This window comes from Macaca mulatta, chromosome 12, assembly GCF_049350105.2.
Source record: "Macaca mulatta isolate MMU2019108-1 chromosome 12, T2T-MMU8v2.0, whole genome shotgun sequence".
In the NCBI taxonomy this organism is placed as follows: Eukaryota; Metazoa; Chordata; class Mammalia; order Primates; family Cercopithecidae; genus Macaca; species Macaca mulatta.
The window spans coordinates 94,118,304-94,138,484 of NC_133417.1; positions in this window are offsets into that span (position 1 = coordinate 94,118,304).

Here is a 20,181-nt window from a genome sequence, read left to right on the forward strand (position 1 = left end):
ACTATTATCTAGTTCGAAGTGTTTTTCACACATACCAGTAAAAGGAAGATTGGAATGTAAGTTTTTGGATGACAAAAATAAAATGTGGGCTAATTCTTCAGTAGAACTAAATGTTTTGTGGTATTCTTGTTTGAAATAAAACTTCAAGGCTTTGGTCAAAATGTTCTGCTTCATCTGGTATGTCCTGGTTTGAAGAAACAACTTAACATTTTTACCATCAATGAAATCACTGCAATAATAAACTACAGTATTTTTAATCTGATATTAGTCATACATATATTATTTGTTCTTGACCTAAACAGGAAATAATATTTTTGTGGCAACTAAATTTTCAAAACATTCCCATTCTACACATCTGCATTTTTCTCTCTCTAGATACTCTTCAATGAAGGTAGAAACTGTCTTATATACTGTGGTATCCCTCCAGTCTAGCACAATATCTGAAATGTAGAACACATCCAATAAATATTTGCTGCATTTTAACTATTAAGTCATAGTGTTAAGTAATCATACAGTAGTCAGTAGGTGAATTACTAAGAATCGTTAGAGTAATAGATACAGATATGTGCAATGACTGACTCCACAGTAATGACTTTTATGAGTAATTTATGGAAATTTGGGGTTATTTATGTTAACAACCAATATTATTATTACATAAAGGATTAAATATTAAACCAAAACATTTTTGCAATTATTTACTAAAGCCACTGATCACAGTCCTCTATTTTTGTAGTGCTTACTAGCACTATGAATATTTATTAGCACTAAAAGGTATTCACAGTGCAAATACCAATAGACCACAGCCATCATTTTATTAGTATTCAAGAGGTCCCTAAGATTAAGAAACAATCTAAAACTAAAAGAAATTAGCTGAGTAGAATTTAAGTCAAATATATGATCCAAATGGCTACAGTGTGAAATTAGTTCAGAAATCAATATATTAGAATATACAAGAGATTTAACCTCTGGAAATTTTACTTTGGTTCTTAACTGTAAAAACAACTACTCTCTCAAAAACAGTTAGAAAACACCACAGTACCAGATCCAGTATCTTTTCTTCATCCTTCCTTGGATCTCTGTGACACAGGAACTGTCGATCTCTTCTAAGAGCATCTCTGATACCTTCTGTAACACTATATTCTCCTGTCTGCTTCCTCTCTGAAATCTTTCACTCATTTCCTGACAACTCCAACTTTTCCCCTTTCCTGAACTGACTCTAGACTTATTACCAAAGATTTAATGTCTTTTTGTTTGGTGTTTATATATCCTATTTCTTAGCCTAATTATTTCAAGTGTTTATTTTGCAACTAAATTTGAAACTTCCCAAAGTCAGGAACCAAGGATTCTGCTTCTGAATTTCTTACTAAATATACAGATTGAATGCACCATTGTACTTTGTTTGGTGCACTGAAGTCACACAAATATTTATTATCTATGGATTGACTGATTATAAATAGGCAGCATTCATACAAATTGGTAAAACATTTCTGCAGGTGATTACATTTTTAACTCAATTGTAACCACCCTCAAAGAAAACTGAACAAAGGTGTTGATCATCTATGTCACTACATCAGGAAGAAAAACAGTTTCTTAGCAAATGAACATTTTCACTAGAGAACCTCTTCCTGAAATTATTTGGTTCAGATGTGGTCTCCGCTTAAGCTGGTCTACATGCATGTTGTTAGTTATATACCTATTGGTTCTCTTCACAGAAATCTACAGCTAATTGTATCTCTCATATTAGGTATCTAAGTAAGCTCACTTCTAATTCTTCTTCCTACTTGCAATGTCTAACATGGTGCTTAGAATCCAGAGACCCAGAAAGCACTCAATAAATATTTGGCCAATGACTGTTTCATTGATTTTAAAATCAGCGGAGTATCTAAAGCTAAGGCAGAAAATCTAACAATTAGGAGTGTCTCACTGAATGCTGAACAAGCATTATATTTTTCTCAAAAGTAATTTTTGGCTCTTGCACTGTCACACAGCCTGTGATTACATTTGTTTTCAACTCTACACAGATTCCAGCTACAATGTTGCTGCTTTTATTACAAGTAAATGTATTAGTTGAGTAAATTAAAAGTTGTACGGTTCTATCTTCCTAGCAACAGTTCTTTATGCATATTCACTGAAAAAATTATTTTAAAAAATCTAAGCTTCTAAAACATTAAATTGGCCAGGCACAGTGGCTCATGCCTGGAATCTCAGCACTTTGGAAGGCCAAGGCTGAGGCACAAGAATCACTTTAACCCAGGAGGCAGAGGTTGCTGAGATCAAACCACTGCACTCCAGCCTGGGTGGCAGAGCGGGACCCTGTCTCAAAGAAAATTAATAATAATAATTAAATTATAAATAAATAAATAAATAGTTTTAAATAAAACACCAAACTATATTTTTCCTCATTATTGCCTGCCACAGGTTTGGTCTCACTGAAGTCTCTAAGAACTCAGCACTGAACACAAATGATTTTCATGTCATGTAGAGTGTTGCTCTTGGTGACTAAAATTGCCATCCTCCCTTTTTTTCTCCTCTCTGTAAGATACAACTGAAAGAGCCCTGAAATAGAAGCCAGAAAACTGAAGCTCTAAACTTCTGTCCAACATCCTCTGAATCATTCATTCCTTGTAGATTCAGTGTCCTAATCTTTAACCTGAGGTTCTGAGAATGTATGCATAAAAGAAGTGGGAATGCTTCATGAATTGTATACTACTACTTACATGTAGTGTGATATTATTATTTATAGAGGCAGAAGACACCAAAACTAAATGTCAACAGAGTATAGACCACTAGCCAACTCAGAAAACCCTGACTTTGTCTCTACAAAAGCCTTTCTATATCTTGGGCAATCTTTATCCCCGCTTTTTTTCTATCTTCAACATCCTCCTCTTTATGTAGCTTTTTTCTGAAGCCTATAAACAGCCTACTCCGCTATCTGAAAGTAAAATAAAACAAAAATCCTCACTGGACTCTACATCCTGTTCTGACTAGGGTCCTATAGCTCTTCTTCCCTTTAAAATTCAGCTTTTTAATGCACAGAGAAAGAAAAATAAAAGTCTATACCTGCTGTCTTCCCTACTACTGAAGACTGAGTTTATAATTAATCAATCAATAAATTGTCAAAAAAATCAAAACTCTAATAATAATGTCTTCCTACCTTTCGTTCTATGCTCGAAGACATTAAAGTAGTTGTAGTTTTCTGCACAACAATGCTAATTAATATTCCTGAGAATTTCTTCATGTATTTTTTTTTTTTTTTTTGAGATGGAGGTTCACTCTTGTTGCCCAGGCTGGAGCGCAATGGCACGATCTCGGCTTGCCACAACCTCTGCCTCCCGGATTCAAGTGATTCTCCTGCCTCAGCCTCCCGAGTAACTGGGATTACTGGCATGTGCCACCACACTGGCTAATTTTGTATTTTTGGTAGAGATGGGGTTTCTCCATGTTGGTCAGGCTGGTCTCGAACTCCCAACCTCAGGTGATCTGCCCACCTCGGCCTCCCAAAGTGCTGGGATTACAGGCGTGGACCACCGCGCCCAGCTGTACTTTTATCTAGATGCCATCCTCTAGTCCTCCGTCTTGTCTCATTTCTGCTAGTTACTGCACATCTATCCTTTACGGTTTGGATACATCTGCAAGAAACCAAACCATGTTCTCAAGGGTGGGTTGGATACTCCTCCTATGCCATTCTTTTTCACTGTATTTATTACACAGCGTTATAGTTATTTGTTGATGTGTCTATTCCTCTCATTATGTATTCCTTAAATACAAGATAATATGTCAATCATCTTTGTGTCCCTATACTCTGACTCAAGTCACTATAAATAAAACAAGTAAAATATAAACTTAACTTTGTTCCCGTTTAATTACAGTGCTTTGATGTACATATTTTTATAAGGCTTGGGACCAAAAGACGCTAAATATAGCTAAATTATGCATAAGAGCTGGTTCTATGTTTTTAAGTTCAATGCTATGTATATAAAAACTTAGGCAAGGTTGCACAATGTAATTAGACAGCAATCTAACAACAGAGAGAAAGCACTTAATTCTGAAACATGAAGAAAAATATATTTTGCTTGAAATATCAGTCACAAACTTTTACTGAGTTTCTACTACATGCATAGCACTGGATTTGGATCTGACTTTCTGGGTTTGAGAGATGGTCTTTACCCTCAAAGAGCATATGATACAACTAAAAATTAATGACATTTATAATAAGTGTTATTTAGAAAACAATGGACAATGAATAAAAGGATTTATTATGTGCTAAATGTCTTAAAGAAAGAGGAAGTGCTACAGTGCTACCGTTTAGAGAAGAGAGAAAAAATATGTCTATGATATTCCAAAAGGTTTCAAAGAGGATGCACATCAGACTTGATGGTGGACTTGAAGGATTTGGATGTGAAGGGGAGGAGAAAATAAGGGATAAGGAAAATAACAGAGCTCATGCAGTGGAATGACTTCTCAGGTGTGCCCTCCGCGTAGGCCTTCCCTGAGCTCCCATCTCAGTCCTCCACCTCTCAGGCAGTGCGTGGGAGGGAAGTCTTCCGTTATTCCCCTGATGCTTTGTCTGCCTCTGCCACAGCACAGACCATAAAGTATTATCCTTGTTTCATTTGTCTCATTCCCTCTAGACGATTAACTTCTTGAGAGTAAGAATTAAATATTTGTTTCTGTATCAATCAGTAAAGAGCCTGATAAAGAGTAGGTACTCAGCAAATGTTTACCAAATTAATGAATAAATGAAAGTAAAGGCCTCGTAACTTGCATGGTGAGGGATATACTCCTCTGTAGAGAAAAGCAAGTTGAAATCTCCATCATTTGAGACCAGAGCATCATTTTGTTTAATAAAACGTCAAATTTGTCAGAATCACCCAAAGCAAATTATAATGTTACTGAAAACACTTTCATAATGACTTCTGAAGATAGAATGGGATTTAAATTCCCTAAAGTAGTAAATTATTGGCAAATGCTTTAAGATGACCAAAGTATATCTCACTTATTGAAGAATACATTAAGCTAGAACCTAATAGTGTTCTCCCACTGGAATCCCTGATTTAAACAGGAATGTATTTGTGGGTAGACTGGAATTTCTAAAATATTATCAGATTTTTAATCTGAATGTTTCATGCACTTGAATTCCACACACACGCTACTTGTAAAGATGTAAAAAAGAGGGTTGTTTTCTGCCCAGAATCCCTGGGGGAGGAATTCTAGCAGGACTTGAGAAGATAAATGTTTGCAGGACTCAGTCAGTACTAGTGAAGGAGGGAAATGGGGGAACAAACACAAAGATGGAGTCTCATTTTCCCAGAAGATAAAGGAGGGCAAGCAGCATATTCCAAAAAATGTCTGTGCCCAAGGAATATCGATGGAATAAATCAAATTTTCTAAATATTCATAGTAAACACCTATGTATCTCCAAATAAACACAATTGCAAAGAAAAATAAGAAGTCAAGAAGAGGCAAAAAATAAGGAATCGAGAACAAATATGATCTACTCCTCAGGTAAAAGCCCACAACCATTTAATAATAATAATAATAATAATTCACCTTCTCTCTCCCCCATTATTCTGCTCCTTCTCCACCTCTCCCATTGTTCTCCTTCTTTTCCTCATTATTATTCTTATTCTTATTTTGAATGAAATAGCAGTTCAGTATGCTCAGGGATTGTTGGAAAAAAATAAGCATTGCAAAGATGGGTCCACCAGCATCAGGGCAAGAAGGCATGCTGCTAAACTCTGACATCCCATCTCACCAAACACATAAGGAGAACACTGAGTCTATGATTAAACAGTATAACACAGCACATGATACATTTATAAATTTTCTCTCTAATTGGAAAATTCAGTTAATATGAAAAATTTGATATCAGATTATTTTGAATTTTTTTTACAGTCATCTCCTTTTATAACAATGTCTAGGAACTTTATTGTAGAGTCACTCACTGAAAAGCAGATCAATTTACAGGTTATAAATTGGGAGCTGTGCTCCTTAAATAAACCATATTTAGGGAAATAACTACAAACCTGAATTGATCTAAACTTCAAATGCAAACTTACAAGTACAGAAATATATTACCATACAGAATATGTGTGATGCTTCCAGTTACCAAAATGTGTAGGTGAGACTTTCCACTGTATTACAGCACAAATATGACTTAAGTGAAGTACCTTTATGTAAATATTCTGTAGTCATAGGCTTTCAAAGCAGACAGTGGCCCTGGGTAATGTATCACAGGTTTTGCAACAGAAGTAACTGAGGTCCAGAGAATTTAAGTCACTTCCACAAAATCACCAAGTTAGTCCATGACAGAGCTGCAATTATGATGCAGATTTCCTGTGTCCTGGTCCAGTTTTAATTTAGAAGCTTTTCTTTCAAATTATTTCAACAATTCATTCATGAAAGTAACAGCCTATTTAGTCGAGGCCCTCATATCTTTAACTGCATGTTTCTCTCTACACAAGTAGAGAGTCTTAAAATACCAGAATGTAGACAGGCCTGAGGGATGATAGGACTTTTTTCTAAACATTTGGCTCAGATGCCTGTGGATATTTGTCACCAGTTTAAACTTCTAGCTCCAAGTCCCCTTCTGACCCAGGGAAAAGGGATACCATGCTACAAACAGGCTTTTAGCATTTAACTTTGAATTTGAGACAAGCTTCCTGATGTGAGATGAATAAAGAAAAAGTAATAATAATAACAGTGATTCAGGCTTCTGCCAGGAAGCTACATTTTGCTGTAGAGAGACTACAGTCCAGTTAGAGCAGAAAAATCACATTTTGTTTTTCTATCTGTTCTGTTTTTCCTCAAATCAAAGCCTCAACTCATATATATATATGTATATATTTACTATTTAATTCCTATTCCGGGGCTTTGGGAGATGTTCTAGATAGTTATATAAGCAGTCTATTTTATTTTGCTAAATAAAAGATTTAAATGTGACTTTGAAAAAATACAACTTTGCCTTCTTTTATTTCTATGGAAAGTCTTATATTCCTTTTGATTATTATTATTGTTGTTTACTTCAAAGAAGAATCTTATTTTGCATTTAGCTAACTGTTCATCACAGTAAGAGCATGCTAAATAATAACACCTTTATGTAATATAATATATGCTTATATAACAGGGTTTTACAGCTGACTAAGAATTTCCACAGATATTATGAACTCTTTCTTTTGAACCTATAAGGTAGAAAAATATAAAGTATTATCCCTGTTATGTAAATGAGAAAATTAAGACCCCAGCACATTAAGTTTATAAAGAATTTATAAGGAAAGAGTCAGAGCTTTATTGTAGTCGTCTGACACAGGGCCAGTTGCTATCTGGACTCTATCCACGTTGAGTTAGTAGAAGTTGAGCAAGCTCAAACAGCTGCTTTCTCTTCATTGACTGCTCAGGCAAGGTGCATGCCATCCCTCACAAAAATACTGCCCCAGGGCTCAAATAAGTCTGTCTTGACATCAGTAAAATATTGTTAAAGTAAACAGCTGTTTTATATCTTGAGCATATTTCCACTTTTCTCAAACAACTCTACCTGATCCAAATGTGCAAACAATTGCCAAACCCTTTATATTAGAAAGAAAGAATTAAATTAAATGTGTATATGTACCACTAAATTTGCAAAATGCATTCTAATATGAAAGGATAATTTTGGGGTTTTTTGCTGGTTTGCTTTTCCTGAATTGCTTCATAAATAATCAAGAGCTAAGCACAAACTTGGCCAAAGAGAAAAACATGAGATAAATAAAAATAATTATAAATATAAATAAATAGTAAATGAAAATTTACTATTGTCATTTCAAATCTCCCAGTTATACTTTTTCCTATTCTACTCCCCGCCTAATTTTGCCCCAGGTGCCTAGGATTCACTGTTCCCTTATCCTTCCTCCTATCAAACCTAGTAACTGGGAATAATCTGATAAAAATTGTTTTAGTTATTGGAGGAAAAGTCTGTAATGAGTCAATCAAGGAATCCATTCTAAAAGTACTAATAACATCCACATTTCCTCAGCCCATTAAGGCCATGCATTTTAATTTAACTCCTCAATATGCAGATCAGGAGAGGAAACTGAATCTTAAAGAAGAACAGGAACTTGCTTAAGGTCACAAGGTTAGCAAACGGCAAAGCCTAGACCCAAAGGTGCGAATCCAAAGACCCTTCTTTTGTTAAGTGTGTATTGAAAGTAAATGGAAAAGAAGTATTAACTGTAAAAAGCTCTATATGTAGAAAAATGGTAATAGTTAGGAACTCTTGGGAAGCTCCTAAAATAAAAATTTAAAACAAAAATTCATTGCTGAGTCAGTGTCCTACTCCTACAGCGTGTAGGCCTAGTTGATAGAATATGTGCCTCTAGCCAAAAGAATATAGTATTGTGACACAGTTTATTTATTTATCTATTTATTTATTCTAAAATGACTATGTTTAAAAATTAGGGTAAAAAATAGAGTCAAAGAACAAATGTTGACAGATGTCATCTACTTTCCCAAATTTTTTGAAATTCACTAAATAAATCCCCCAAGACATCATTTAGGTAAAGCCATACTAAATTAGCATGGAGCCTTACATTTTAGTGCATTTCATTGAGGCTATCTGAGCCACCTGTCCATTGGTATCATTTATATATTTTCGGAGAGCCCTTCTTCCCTGACCCTTGCTGCTTTCCATACCCTCTCTCCTGTCTTCCACATCCTGCAGACTCCATAGAGGCATAAGGATCTACCCAGGTGTGACTTGAAACTTGCTTTTGAAGAGAAGAAAGACAGGTTGAAAATTTTTTTTTTTAAATCACCTAAGACAGGAAAGGGGCATTACAGGCAGAGAAGTGCCCATTCTGAAATTATTCCAGTGAAATTGTCATCTTGGAAAGCATCTCCCTGAAATTCAGCTGGCCACATTAGGTCACTTTGGGGCATACATCATGGGGCAATTTTAGGGTTCTATCCTGAAGAAACTCTAAAGCCCTCTTCAGAAATAGTAGGAATCTGGCTGACAAATTTCCATTTTGATTATAACCAGACAACTTTCAGTTTCTATTAGAAAAGACTTGAAGTAAGTTTAACATTTGGATTGTGGAACCTTCCGTGGGCAAATAGAGTGTCTATGACAGCTGAATTTTATTCGTCTATAGTGTGAGCCACAGTCCATCTGGGATACTGGGGCTTTTACCCAGAGCCACTATGTCAGTTGAATCTCATGGCCACAAAATATTGAGACAAAGATCTTAAAAGGCAAATTACCATATAATGAGCATGCATGACAAGAGCATAATATCATTAAATCTGTGTCCTAGGATGCTAACTATAGGGCATCTGGACTATATTAGTTCCCCATGGGGCTCAGAAAGAAAGGAATGCCAAACAGGTAAATTGTGATAAGAGGTCAGGCTGGAAGGAAAAGTCTGAAATTTGAAAGAAAATCTGGAAAAGAGACATCCAGATGGAGCTTAGTGTGAAACACTGGAAAGGCAAGGATGGCCTCCCAATCCTGAAAAATGCCTTTCCTTCAAACAGAAAGGTGAATGAAAGCATATTTCCCTTAAAAACTAAAAATAAACCAGCTATACAAAATTTTTTTCTTAGAACTGGACCTGTTCTTACTCCTAGGACTTTAGCAAATGTTGCATCCAAGGAACCAAGGAAAGTCAAGAGGCACAAGATAGTTCAGGTGAGCAGGACACTTGGCAACTTTACAAGACGTATTTATATGCTGAATATACTAAAACTTACCAATTCTATTTTATTGTGCCATCCTTCCTATGCCCCAACACAAACACCCACAGTGAAACTTAGAGTCTATTCACTGATTTATCTTTATAGAACTAATTCTATTTCAATTTGTTGTCATCCTTTGCATAACGGAATACACTCCTCTACTCCATTTTTTAGAACAAACAAACAAAAATGATTCTAAGTACTATATAAGGAAATATTTCTAGGCTAATGAGAACTCCATTGGTTTACAAACCTATGAGTTGTTTCTAAGCAAAATTCAGTTCAGTTATACTATGCTTAAGAGAGAACAACAAAAGCCACAAATAAAAAAATTGCCTAATCTAATCGACAATTATCAAAACTTAAGGAAAAATAGGGAAGGATTGAAGAAAGAAGTGATTTTTGGTTTTGTTTTTGTTTTTTTCCAAACACCTAGAAGGGCATAACACTGTAGCATCTCAAAGGCTTGAACACCAGCTCCCTGATAGAATTTACAGTTGCTCTTCATTCATCAGCCTCAAGTCTCTTTTTTCCCAGTACAAACTCCTTTTTTTTTTTTTTTTTTTTTTGAGATGGTGTCTCGCTCTGTCGCCCAGGTTGGAGCCCAGTGGCCTGATCTCCACTCGCTGCAAGCTCCACCTCCTGGATTCACGCCATTCTCCTGCCTCAGCCTCCCAAGTAGTGGCGCCCGCCACCACGCCCGGCTAAATTTTTTTTTTTTTTTTTTTTTTTTTTTGAGACGGAGTCTCGCTCTGTCGCCCAGGCTGGAGTGCAGTGGCCGGATCTCAGCTCACTGCAAGCTCCGCCTCCTGGGTTTACGCCATTCTCCTGCCTCAGCCTCCCGAGTAGCTGGGACTACAGGCGCCCGCCACCTCGCCCGGCTAGTTTTTTTTTTGTATTTTTTAGTAGAGACGGGGTTTCACTGTGTTAGCCAGGATGGTCTGGATCTCCTGACCTCGTGATCCACCCGTCTCGGCCTCCCAAAGTGCTGGGATTACAGGCTTGAGCCACCGCGCCCGGCCAATTTTTTGTATTTTTAGTAGAGACCGGGTTTCACTGTGTTAGCCAGGATGGTCTCGATCTCCTGACCTCGTGATCCGCCCACCTTGGCATCCCAAAGTGCTGGGATTACAGGCGTGAGCCACTGTGCCCGGCCTTTTTTTTTTTTTTTTTTTTTTTTTTAAATTCTTACAACAGAATCTCTCACTTGCCATGGAATGGTCAGTGCCCTCTGTCCTCTCAAAGTAAGTATAGCCGTTTTTGCTGAAACCTCAGAAGTTTTATGTTTGTAGCCAAGAAAACTAGGAACTTTGCAGTTAATCTTTCCATGATAGTCAGTTAACCTCACTGTCCACCAATCCACTCCACCAAAACTTCTAGCTAAAAATTCATCACAACATGAAAACCATAGTGCCCTGAATTAAACTATAACTTTCCATTTATTTAATATAAAAATCTGAGAATGAAAGAATGAAGGGGAAAAAAGGCTTTAAAATACTTCCAAACTAGCACAAATGAATCTGAGAGGTTCTTCGACCTCAAGAGCGAATAAGCCTATTACTATGAAAGCTAAATGAAAATATTAAATCTCTATAAATAAATTGTATTTGCTATGGGAACCATCGTATTTTCAGAATTCCATAATAAAAAAATCTAAAGTTGATGACCACAGAACAACCATATTGAATATCAAAAATTTAATTAAAGAATTTCATAGCTACAAATTATCTGGTAAAATTCCACCTGCATCTCTCCTTCCAAGTTAAACCCATCATTTTTTTTATTATGAATTTGAAAACCTACAAAGAAAGAAAAGTGCAGCAAAGTAAGGGAAGTGTGAGTATGAAAAATGTGCCAGTATCCCACACCAGTTTCTGCTTTCTGGAGTCAATTTCAGAAAAGTCTCCTGGGAGTGAAGGGAGGGAGGTAAATTAACAGCTTTTGGAAAGTGAAGAGACTTGCTACAGACTCTGGGAAAAGATGGTCACCCCTACTACTGTATCCAAATAGTCCTGGGAGCTGCCTTGTAAATCCCTGTGCAGTGAAGCAATGCCTCTCATTCCAAATGCAACCCAGAGCAATGGAGAGTGGAAAACAGGTTTCCAGTTTTTAATAGAGACTTCTATGACTATCATAGTTTCACAAAATAAACTCTGAAGTAGACAGGGATGGTAGACAGGCATGAGGTGGCACTGGGACATGGAGTGGATCGTGCTTGGCTTGCTCACACACTGGGAACCAGCACAAAGTAAATGTATGTGGGGCTGTGAAACAGGAGAGAGGCAGTGGTGCTTCAGATCACAGGGCCTTTAGAAACTCTCCAATGGGAAGCGCCTTTTATTTTTTCTTTCTTTTGTTTTTTGTAGTAGTAAACCTACAAAAGGAAATAATATGATACGGCCTTTTTATTTGAACAGTAAAAATTTTAAATGGGTTTTAAAAGCTTATTAACACATAGATAAAATCACTGATATAATATCAAAATGATTGTAGTAGAATAATACATAAAAATTGCATTTTAAAGGTTTTATGCTAGGCTTAATCTCTCTGAGAGCAAAAGTTGTTTCTTTATTTCTCTGTAACATCTAATATCTTGGTTCTCATAATCACCCAATAAGCATTTATTATCTCTATTATTATTACAAATAATTTTCTTTGAGATGGAGTTTTGCTCTTGTTGCCCAGGCTGGAGCTCAATGGCACGATCTCAGCTCACTGCAACCTCCACCTCCCGGGTTCAAGTGATTCTCCTGCCTCAGCTTCCCGAGTAGCTGGGAGCTGGGATTACAGGCATGCGCCACCATGCCCAGCTAATTTTGCATTTTTAGCAGAGATGGGCTTTCACCATGTTGGTCAAGCTGTTCTCAAACTCCTGACCTCAGGTGATCCACCTGGCTTGGCCTCCCAAAGTGCTGGGATTACAGGTGTGAGCCACCGTGCCCAGCCTGTTATTATTAAATAGTAATCTAATAATATTCATCTACCATATTAATGAGTTCCTATTATTAGTTTGGAGTCATGCTATCATGTAGGTGTTAGATAGATAGATAGATAGATAGATAGATAGATAGATAGATAGATAGATAGTATTCATCATAATTATTTGAAGTATCATTCCAATTTGATAGATGAAGAAACTGTAACACAGAGAAATCAAAAAAATTGCCCAAGAATATGCAAATACAATTTGCAAAACCTAAATTTGAATTCAGATCACTCATACTTCAGTGAACAAATTGTGGAAAAAATTTTTCTAGATTTTCCCAAATAGTACTCAATTGGCATTTATGCATGGGTGGATCTAAAATGTAAAATGACTTCATGACATAGTCCCTATCTCCCAGGAAACTTATTCTTGGTTAACACCAACACACTTGCAACATAAGGACCATCCCTTGAAAGGAAAGGGGATATTTATTGCAGATAAGAATCTCTTAGTTTCTTAGAGGACACAAGATTTGAAATAGAACTTGGAGGAAAATATCAATAGGCAGAGCGAACATAAAAAGAGAAGCACAGAAGTACCTAAATCACAAAAGTTAGATGTGGGAACAGTAAAAAGTTAGGTCTGAAGTAAAAAAGGATGCTGCATGGTGTGCAGCAATCAACAGTGTTAAGGACAATAATGGAAATCATAGTAGTTGTTTAGACAGAGTGGAAGAGAACATGAGCAGTCTTGCAAGGCAGCTGGATACTCTTGGCACTCTTAGGTTAAAAAAAAGTCACACAGAAGTAAGGTCAATATAATGTGTTAAGTGTGATGCAATAGTCAATGGCAGCTCAGAATAAATTGTTAAAGTGGAGAGTGACATTATAAACATGGGACTTAGAAAGACTAATCTGGTGGGAATATGTAAAATGGATTAATGGAAAGAAAGCATTCTCAGTATGGTATGGTTCCTGCATGGCAGAGGTGTACTGAATGTTGTGAGATGGCCAGAGGAGCACTTAGCTCAACTAAAGAGAGAATGTCAGTTCTGAGTGGAATCTGGACAGTAGAGAATAAAAGGGGATAGAGAGAGAATGAGAGAGTTTGCATGCGTCTGTGTGTGTTGGGGGTGGGAGCCTCAAGCAATTCCTTATTTTGAGGCTGAGAATGATAGCTGATGCGACTAAAACTCAGAAATGGGCTAGATCAGCAGGGTCTTGTATGTCACACTAAGAAGGCTGGACCTTATTCTTTCTACAAGTCATGGGACCCAGTGAAAGTTGTTAAGGAAGATAAAGACAAAATTAGATACTAGTTTTATATCACACTAGCAACAGAGGGCACCAATATATGTGTTTGTTGGAAAGTAGACACATGAGGGGCAAGGAGATGAATTTAGATGCTTATCACAGTAACCGAGGGACAGATGATGAGGACCTAAACTGAGGCATTTGTAGTAGGGATGGATAAGATGTACACTTGAGAAATATTTAGCAGGTAAAATGGTAGATCTTAGTGAATGATTGGAATTGTACTGATTGAATGACTGAATGACCAGGTAGCATCATATTGCCATTAACTGGCATAAGGGGGACTACATAAGAAAAATGACTAAGTCTTGAATGGAAGCCAATAAATTGGGTTTTGGATACACTGAACTTGAAGTGGTTGTAGGCTGCCTTAGGGACAGTTGAATATATATATATATATATTTATCTGAAGTTCACATGAAAGATTGGGGTTGAAGAGATTTTATAATTATCAGCATTCAGCTGTTAAACAAAACCCTTAATTCTAGATGGCCTAGGAAGAGAATATCCAGAGAGAACCAATGAACTAAGTCCTGTAAGAAGAGCAAAATGCTAAAGGAAAAGAGAAGAAGGAGCCCGTGGGTGAAGCTGAGAGGGAAAGGTCAGGGAGGTGGAGGAAGAACCTTCAGAGAGTAGCATTTTAGGAAAGCTGGAGTGGTCAATGGTCTCCAATAAAGGAGAAAGACCTGATAAGATAAGATAAGATAAGATTAAAAGGGACCTTTGGAACATCATACATTTTAATCCTCACCATGCTAGACCAGCTTAAGTGGAAGGAGAGGCCAAGTGAGGGCATAGGAGGCAGAGACAGAAAACTGCACTGCTCCTTTTAAAGCAGCTGGGCTAAGAATAAAGACTGGGTGGGAGGTAGACACAGGCTGTGGGAGAGAGTTGAACTTGTTTACAAGCTAAAGGAAAAGAGCAGATAGAAAGGAAGTGACTGAAGTTATAGAAGAGAGCACGACTGATGGAACAAGTTCCCCAAGGAGATGGAGAACAAATAAAACACAAAATAACAAATCCAGGAGGTGCTTCAAAACAATTCAAAGATTTGGTGAAAGCAAAAAAATACACTACTAGGGTTTATATTTGTGGTCAGTGAAATAGATTGTAATGTCACTTACAGTGTCTCATTTAAGTACTCTAAAGTTACTTTTAGGTAAATTTCTTAAATGATCCTCCTAAGAATCCCACCAGATGACAAAGGTGTGTACTATTTGCGATGAGGACACAAATTTCCAGTGAGGTTAAGGACCCTCTGCAGGTAGCAAAACTGCTAAATAGAACAAGGACCAGAACCCAGATGTTCTCTCACATGATGGCTGGACCAAGCTTTATTATACTTGTTATACTACATAGACTACAACAAGGCTATGATGCTTATGTTGCAAGTCTGGGCTGGCCGAGGGCGGAACCAGCTCCCTCTGCTTGAGGGGAGGTTTTCCACCAAGAATATAGTTTGCTGTCATCTTAAAGCTGAATTCACAATTCTGATTGGACATCCCAAAAATAAAAGGTAAAAAGGGATACAAAACTGTGAGACTGTCTTTCCTCCTTCCTAGTCCTAAACTTAAAAAAAAAAAAAAAACATGTAAACATTTTTGAGTTTGAACATAACACCAGAAGGCTATAGGAATGAAGTTTGATTCATTAATTAATATTAATTAATTAATATTGTTACCATTTTTCCTTTTTTTTGAGACACAGTCTCGCTTTGTTGCCTAGCCTGGAGTGCAGTGGCATGATCTCGGCTCACTGCAGCCTCCGCCTCCCAGGTTCAAGTGATTCCCCTGCCTCAGCCTCCCAAGTAGCTGGAATTACAGGCACCCACCACCACACCTGGATAATTTTTTTTGTATTTTTAGTAGAGATGGGGTTTCACCATGATGGTCAGACTGGTCTCAAACTCCTGACCTCAGGTGATCTGCCCACCTCAGCCTCCCAAAGTGCTGAGATTACAGGAGTGAGCCATGCACCCGGCCTCTATCTTCTCTGCAGAAGGCAAGATTTAGATAGGAATAATCTTGCTTTATTGTAATTTCCCTTATACATTGTTTCTTAGTGAATATTTTAGTATAAGATGAAGCCATCTTGATTTATTTGAAGGGTTTAGTTTTTAAAACATTGATAAAACAAAATAAAAGCCTTAAGGTTGCCAATATGGTCACACCTTTAAAGCAAAATTTTCTATAGGATACACTACTTCCCATGCAAATGCCAAGAGTAAATAGTGTTTTAAATATTGAATATCACAGCTCATTCATCTTACATAAAATTTAGGTAAATATATATGAAATTTATATGGAAATAAATTTAAAGGAACACTAGATTATCAGTATCTTATTTCATTCAGACTCTAAAAGCCTACCCAAGCTGTGACTTTTAGTTACATGAAAAGTTCAAAGACTTCATATTTATCAGTAAGTTGATAATGTCTCATGTTACATTTTCAGTGGAAATTCTAGTTTCATGGATATAAATAATAAAAATATTAAATCAAGGAATATCTTTATATAACTCTAAGATGTGTCTTATATAAACTTGTGTAACTTGCCCAAATTTATACAATAGATCAATTAATAATTAACACTTCCAGTCTTTTCCCCCATCCGTACTATATCTTTTATGTGTAAATCTAAGCTTTTCAATGTTGTGATCTCAGAGAAGCAAATCAGATTAAAAATCAGCTGATCCACATCCATACATTTTAAGAATGCCACGTAAGGCCAGGTGATGATGCATTAATCATTTTTCAAATCAGAGAAAACTGTATGATTTTTAAAAATTACATTCTGTGGCCACAGATTGACATGATTCCAATCTTCTAATTTCCAGCTTCTTAAAACAAAGCTTCCTCTTTCTGGTTTTGCCTCACAGCCTGCATTAGGTACCTGTCTAGAATAATGAACACAATGAATTTCAGGCCTGTAGTGATACTGCTGAAAGTGTGAAGAGCAGACAGTAAGAGAGAGGAAATATTGAAAATGAAAAACATACATTCACCTGGAAACACGTTTGAACGACATGTGTCTTCTGCATAGTAGAATGATTCGCCTAATCCACCATGAGGGGGATTTGGGCCTTGAGTTTTGTTTTTTTTTTTCCAGAAGTGATGGTGAATTTGCAATAGTTTATCTACAAACTTCAACTAAGCAGCCTTATAAGTAAAATGAATAATCAGAATAGCAAGTTATTACCAAAATCTTAATGTGTAGCCTTGGAACATAAAAGCCAACAGGTCCACAACAAGATTGAGAATGTCAGTCAAATATTTAATACAGTGGTTTACCAATGTAAATCAGAGTCACCTGGAGAGCTCTAAAAACATACAGATGTCCAGACCCCATCCAAACCTCCTAGATATTTGGAAAGTAGGGGGGTCTAGAATCTGTATTAGTCACAAGATCTTAGGTGATTCTTTATACCATTTTTTATCAACATTGATCTCTGACTTGCTTACCAACTACCCTACAGAGCCATGGTCCAAGTATACATTGTGTTAGTCAATATCAAAAATTTACTAAATCTATGAATCTACCAATGTACATATGTAGAAAGAGATACAATCTTCAAACTAAAGCTTCAGTTTAGTTTGAAAAAAAGTTATAGGTGTCAAAATTTATCTAAAGACAGGAAGCAAAGAAAATGTAGCCTGATATTTATGTGACATTCAGTCTTCTTGGCTTCACAGTCTACTTAGAAATAAACAATAACCAAGGTGGATCTAGTCACACAACTATGTGTTGTCCATTGAAACCGTAGGATCTAGACCACTAAAAGTAGCTGACATTTTTGCTCACTGAGGTAGGGACCATAAAACTCCCAATAGTGGTGCTTCCTTATATCCCTCATAGCAGAACTCAATTCCATAGAGTATATTGCCAGCACCACCCAGGTAAAGGCTACATTTCCTAGTCCCTCTTGAAATTTTGTGTGACTATATGACTAAATTCTGGCCAACTGTAAGTAAGTTTAAATGTTATGAAGACTTTAAAGTCTTCAAAAAAGGGAGCAGGGTGGGGAATGGCTCACAGTTTTTGTTTCCCATCCTCTATCCACATGCCTAGAAAGTACATGCAATGGCTGGAGCTTCAGCAGCCATTTAGGACCATAAAAATAAATTTTAAAAAATACCTAAAGATATGGGAGTCAGGAGAGGTAGAAAAAACCTCAGTCCCTGATGACTCTGTGGAGCCAATATTCCAGCCTTTCACTACCTACTTAAAAGCATTTCTTTATATTTAGAAAAGAAAAGCTTTCTTTTTTTTTTTTTTTTTTTTTTTTTTTTTTTTTTTTTTTTTTTGAGACAGAGTCTCACTCTGTCACCCAGACTGGAGTGCAGTGGCACAATCTCTGCTCACTGCAACCTCTGCCTCCCGGGTTCAAGTGACGCTCATGCCTCAGTCTCCTGAGTAGCTGGGACTATAGGCATGTGCCGCCACACCTACCTAATTTTTGTATTTTGGGTAGAGATGGAGTTTCACCATGTTGGCCAGGCTGGTCTCGAACTCCTGACCTCAAGTGATCCGCTCACCTCGGCCTCCCAAAGTGCTGGGATTACAGGCATGAGCCACTGTGCCCGGCCAGAAAACCCCTTTGTGTTTGTTTAAACTACTGCATTCTGCTACATGTACCCACTATAAAAGTCTGAATGTCCTACATGTTTCATAGCATGTATTTCAACGGTAATGAGTTTAAAACAATTTATGAGTAAACATGTATCTTAAGCTATGTATACATATTCTGTACCTTCTTTAAAATGATGTCATCCAAATACTACTGAGTGTTAACTATCTGCTTCTTCATATTTGTATCATAACAATGAGATGAATGGCAGACATATCATAAAAATGCAAGAGACCATGACATATAAGACATATAAGACTGTGAGTCCTTCATCTCTCAGTAATCAAAAGTCAGCTTGGGTCTACGAGGATATCAGTGTAGGATTGCAACATGATGGCCATGAGCCAAATATATGCTCAGATAAATTTTATTTGGCATATGCAATATCTTCTGAAAATGTTAATTCTGAATGCCTTAAAGTGGGCATGCACCTTCAGTTCTCCATAGGCCCCATCATCACCTGTTGATGTACACACACTGGTTTGCTTCACTTGTTTATATTACCTGCCTGGCCTCTGAAAGCATTGAAATTTACAGTATTTGGAAACAAAATGATACATTTCTGCACCTTCCCTTCTCCATTGCTTGTCCCATGTTGAATACAGTGATTCATAACAAAGATTATTTTCTAAAATTAAGTATGCCTACTTCTAATAACAAGAATATATATAGCTCACTAGATGCTAGGCATTAACTTAGGAATATAAACTATACTGTAAATGCTCTAGCATTTTCCTTAACACAAATGTGGAATCTTTCAAAGACCACCGCCCCCATGCACACATACTCTCACCACACGCACACACACACACAGACTCTCTTTAAAAGCTGATTTTTGTCATTTTAACTCCCTGATTTTTCACACACACACATACACCTACACAAACTCTTTAAAAGCTGATTTTTTTCATTTTAACTCCCTAATTTTTGTTACATTAGTTTTAACTAAGGTCAGCCCAACTCCCAAACTTTCTCCTTTCAGTTTCTTATAAATTTAAAAAACCAAATCAGTTCTTAAAACTCAGTGAGAATGGAACTGAATTTTGGCTTAAAATGCCTAAAACTTTATTTATTTACTTTTATCTTCTCATTCATGTGTTTCTATCAGGCAGGCACACTCTGATTATATTTTACATTTCTGGTAAATAACCACAATCAAGTAAAAGGAAATATACCCTGAAGTCATAAAAAGAAAGGGAAAATAAAAACTTATTAATATGCACTTACATGCAAAAACAGATCTCCACATTTCCAAGAAGACATATTTGTACAAAATGTAAATATCACATTATGTGACTGTTATAGATAAAACTTGAAAAATGTACTTGCTTTTCATGTGTGCCTTAGATATTTCTTTAACTTAAAGCATCAGTCTCAGCTTACTCTTTCCCAAACTCAAAATCAAATGGAGTTTCTAAATTATGACATCTTTATTAAGCTTGTGATAGGCCTGAACGGGGAAAAGAAAGTATTGCCAAGTATCCATACAATATCAACTTAAACCAAAATATGCATGGTAAGTAAGTACAATACAAGTTAAGTAGTTCTGAATGTACTATATTCTGGAATTATTTTCTCTATTATCTTTGATTAGGGCAGTGATGA